Source organism: Vicugna pacos, chromosome 8 (assembly GCF_048564905.1).
Source record: "Vicugna pacos chromosome 8, VicPac4, whole genome shotgun sequence".
Taxonomy (NCBI): domain Eukaryota; kingdom Metazoa; phylum Chordata; class Mammalia; order Artiodactyla; family Camelidae; genus Vicugna; species Vicugna pacos.
In genome coordinates, this window is record NC_132994.1 from 74,928,092 (window position 1) to 74,933,251 (window position 5,160).

Consider the following 5,160-nt stretch of genomic DNA (forward strand, 5'->3'; position numbering starts at 1 on the left):
ATGCTCTACCACCGAGCTATACTCTCAACCCCTCAAAAACAGTTGTTTGAAAGGAGTACAAAAAGCTGTCTTTGGAAGGAGGGTGCCACATCGGGTACCAATGCAAGGGAGTCAGCCCCTTCTCAGGCTCCGCAGAGCTCTCTGCAGGCGTGTGTGGAGTCTTTCTTCTTTTGCTAGTTGGTCTATCGTCAGTAAGCTGGGATGTTTGCTTTAACCCAGAAGAAAATCATTTGGAAAGGAATTCTTGTTAAGGACGTAGGCTTGGAGTCAGAGGACTTGGGTGTTCGCCCTGGTCCCCCAACTTCTAACTCTGTGACGTTGAAGAGACCTGGGATCCTCACCCCCTGAAATCGGCTCCATGAGGCTGTTGGGAAGATGAAACAAGAGCGTGAGGCACAAAGCGCTCTGTCTCTGTGCTTAAGGAGCAACCTGTGTGGCCTCAGGAGCACATCTTCTCTCCTGGGCACCACGACGGCGTCTGAGGAGCAGCCCTGGAATCGCAGCTGTAGGCACTGCTCTGCATCGAGGCATGATGCTCACATCAGACCCCGATGCACAGTGTCTCGCCAGCTGGGCCATCTCAGGAATCTTACTCCCAGAGCCTGACTTTCCCCATCTGTACAACCGTCACAGGTCCACTGTCTCCCTTATCCCAGGTTTCAGTTACCTGCGGCCGTAAGTATTAAACTGTGAGCTGTTCTGAGCAGCCTGACGAAAGCTCACACTGTCCCCCTCTGTCCTGCTCAGGAAGGAATCATCCCTCCATCCAGCACATCTGGCCCATTAGTGTCCTGATGACCGTCTATGTTAGCAGGTCGACCATCTTGCTACTGCAGTGCCTATGCTTAAGTAGCCCCATTTCACTTAATAATGGCCCCAAAGTGCGAGAGTCCTGATGCCGGCAGTTCAGATGTTCTCTTACTGTGCCTAATTTATAAATTAATCTTTACCATAGGTACATATGTCCGTATAGAAAACCCACAGTGTATATAGGGTTTGGCGCCAGCCAAGGTCTCAGACATCCACTGGGGTCTCGGAATCTATCTTTTCCCATGATTGTGGCGGGGGGTGGGGGGGGACCACTGTAACAGTACCTGACATGACTGTGGTGAGAATTAAATAAAATTATATGTAAAACCCTTCGAACAGAGACCTAACATACAAACGCTAAGTGTAAGTGGTTATCCTGCTGTGTGTCGGTAATCCTGCCCTGCACAGCGCACAGGCTAGTATTTAGCCCAGTTTCCCAAATAAACTCCTGATGGGTCAGAGGATTAGATCAGTGGATTCCCATTTCCTAGACTGGTTTCTCCTCTTTTGTTTTTTTTTTTAATGGAGTCTATAAAAGAGATCAGACCAAGGTAGCCAGATAAGACAGTGCTCTATTTACTTGAATTCCAACGGAAACAATGAGGGCCTTAAAGTAAGTGGGTGAATGTTACGCATTTGATCTTTAATCAATAGCAAAATGGTTATAGACAGAGGGCGGATCCTGAAATCACTTGAAAATGCGACTAATCATTTTGAAGGATTTACAGAAGTAAAAACAGCCAGATAGTCTGTGCTTTTAACTTTTCAGATACCTTGTTTGTATAGTTTCTGTAAAAAAAAAAAAAAATCTTTTAAAAACTCATTGGAATGTCTCTTTAACAGAGTGGGAGTTGCAAACGCTCTAATAATTTTTTTTTACGACTTCCATATTTAAAAATAATATGCCCTCTAAACATTTACGTTCAAGATTTGTTTTTCCTCAGATGTGTAAATAACGCAGAGTCATTTGCATCTCATGCATAAATCTCACTCTGCTGAATACAAATATTGGGGGGAAGTTCCTGGTTTCTATTCTCTGTTTCCCCTGCTCATGGTAGCTTAGTTGACTAACCCTTCCAGAAAGATGAGGAGGGAGCCTTGGTAGTTAGAAGACAAATCTCTTGTTACTGCCTCCTTGGAGTCAGGGGTAGGGAATTCAGAACTGAATAAGGAGCCTAGTCTTCTGCAATACTAATCTAAATATTTCAAACATTACTACTTTCCTAGATGAATGCACTAAATGCATCTTTTGTTAGTGACATGTGTAGATGTTGCCCATGGGGGATTTATCCAGAAAAAATTTGCCCCTTAGGTTTTTTGCAGAACCTTATTGGCATGACTTAAATCAACTCCAGCTTCCTAAGCCCCAGAAAGAGGGCATTCATCCATCCATGGGAGCAGCCCTGGCAGACTGAGGCTGCTTCCTGGAATCTCAGCCGCTGGGATGTTGAGTTACAAGAAGCTCCCCTCTGCCTGGCATTGAACGTGTCGTCTGGTTCAGCTCCGAGGCTTGTTTTATACTCTGAGTTCCCCGCACCACTGGTTTCTTGTCTACTATCATTTGCTGGGTCTCAGTTTGGCAAAAGGATGTCTCGGGAGAGTCTCACCCCCATTATAAAATGTGATTAAAATATTTCATTGAGTCATCTGCCCTTGGCCCAACTAACTCTTCAGCAAATGTTTGGTAATGGTTCGAATGAAAGATGCTGTGTGAAAATAAATTACAGCGTTCTCTGCTCTCGCTGCTTCTCACATTCACTCCTCTTCTGCCGTTAGGAAATTGTCCTATTTACCCTTTTGTGTTTTCTTCATCTAAAATGTGCAGAATCTGGTACTGTAAAATCATTTATTTAGTTTCTCTCTTTTTTTCCCACTTGCTCTCCAAGCAGCTTAATAGGTACCCACCAATCTCCTGTTCTAACTCACACAGTGGGAGGAGCTGAGAGGCTCCATACAAGGGTCTGCTCTTCAGAAGAGCACGGTCTTTTGAGAAGACACCACTTGCAGGTGTAAAACAGCTGGATAACAACACCGGGGCAGCATACAATGGGATCAAAGCCAGTAAGAGCTTTCAGACCCTGGAAAACAGAGACGTGTGTGGGAAATGTAATAATGAGAGAATAATGCTTGACACTATGATTCAATGCTATTGATAATAGCATATTAACAACAGTTTTCACTGCCAGATACTGTACTTCATAGATGTGACTTTGATGTTTGCCCACGTCACCTTTATGAATTAAGCAAAGGTGTCACCGTCCTGTGGATAAGTGTCTTTGTGGAGGATTTTGAGATTGAAAGGAATCTTTGTCCTATAAGCATGGAACTTCCTGGGAGGTGTTCGGGTAATAATGGCCAAACGTAAGTTTACATGCAGCCATCCAATGGGTCAATGATGTAATAACTCAACTGAAACATTATCTTCATCATTAATTTTTTTAACATTTTTTATTGATTTATAATCATTTTACAGTGTTGTATCAAATTCCAGTGTAGAGCACAATTTTTCAGTTATACATGAACATATTTATATTCATTGTCACATTTTTTTCTCCATGAGCTACCATAAGATCTTGTATATATTTCCCTGTGCTGTACAGTATAATCTTGTTTATCTATTCTACTTTCATTAATTTTTTATTGCATTATAGATGGTTTACAATGTTGTGCTAGTTTCTGGTATACAGCATAGTGATTCAGTTATACATATACGTATATTCTCTTTCATATTCTTTTTTATTATCAGCTATTACAAGATATTGAATACAGTTCCCTGTGCTATACACTAGGACCTTGTTGTTTACCTATTTTATACATAGTAGTTAGTATCTGCAAATCCCTAGCTCCACCCCACTTCCTCCCTGGTAACTGTAGTCTGTTTTCTATGTCTGTGAGTCTGCTTCTGCTCTGAATTGATTTTTATTAGGTTCCTGTCAGGGTGTTTGAAGAAGTAATAAGAGTAAAATTTACCCCGGTGTGGTGTCACTAATCCATTATCATTTTTCTTGGAGCGCTGACCCTGGTGACCTCTCCATCCCCTCCACATACATGTGCTCCATTACATACATGCATGCGTACCTGCATATGTACATGTACCCACATACATGTGCACAAGCATACATCTTACTAAAAAAAGTAGCCATTGGCAGCCATGTTTATAGTCTCTAACCCCAGCTCCTAACTACAAGATTGAGGCTCCACCAAACAGATTATCCTGCCTATGTACTTGGAATTCCAATATGGTGATTCTAACACTGTTGGATGTTTTCCCTTAAATGGAGACATTATGATCTTCAAGAGAGGCCAGGGTCAGGGAAGGATGGAAGGGGGAAGGCAGGGGGAGGGAGAGAAGAAAAATCACATATCTAGTACCTTATGAAATTACCATTTTTAAAGGTGAAAAGTGATTGAATATTGGCAACTTTATATCATTCACCCGAATATATGTATGTATGCAGGAGTGAGGCATGCCTTCCTTTAGATCCTAGGAAATAGTCTATATCGTTTCTAATAAATTTCTCTTGTGTTTTAAACTGAAATAGTCTATATCACGTCTAATAAATTTCTCATATGCTTTAAACTATTCAGAAGGGTTCTTCTCCTCACTTGCAACCAGAAGGTCCTTGACGGGGGCAGAGTCGCAGTCTTTGACATCAAAAATTTGGCATCAGAAGAGCAGAAGCCTGGTGGTTTGTTTTCATCAGTAGCTCCACTCTCAAGGCAAGTTAGATGGACATGAGCGCTCACTGCTGGCCTCATGGAGAAGTCACAGTGATGACTGACTTGGAAGATGCTCGGGTAGCTTTCTGAACACCAGTCATCCCTCTGCTGTGTTCTTCCTTCTCCCCAGGTCAAGGGGGCATGGAGCCTTGCTCTTTAATTCAGGAGCCTTCCCAGGGTGGCTCACCCACCTCTGCGCAGCGCCCAGGGTTCCACCTTCACTCTGATGTTTGAGATTTGTCCCCCCTCCTAGAGTCGCCAATTCCAAATACAGCTGGCCTTTCTTCTTCTCATCTCAACATGTCTAGTCTTTCTGTCTCCTATCTCAGACTCACACTCTGTGCTATCTCACTAATCTAACCGCTCGCTTCTTGGATAACATATTTACATATTTTCACATTAAGAAATTTCTTTGACTAATGGTGCAGAATTCAAGCCAGCCACAGCCTCAGTCCCAGGGCAGCAGAGGAAATATTTTCGGTGGTGCAGATGTCTTGAATATCAAAACTCCAAGGCGAATGTCTGCCTTTTATGACCTCAAAAATCTATACATATTGCATGAACAATGGCATAAATTCACATAATGCCAATTTCAAGACACCATCACCTGTGTGATGCTTTTCCTGTATC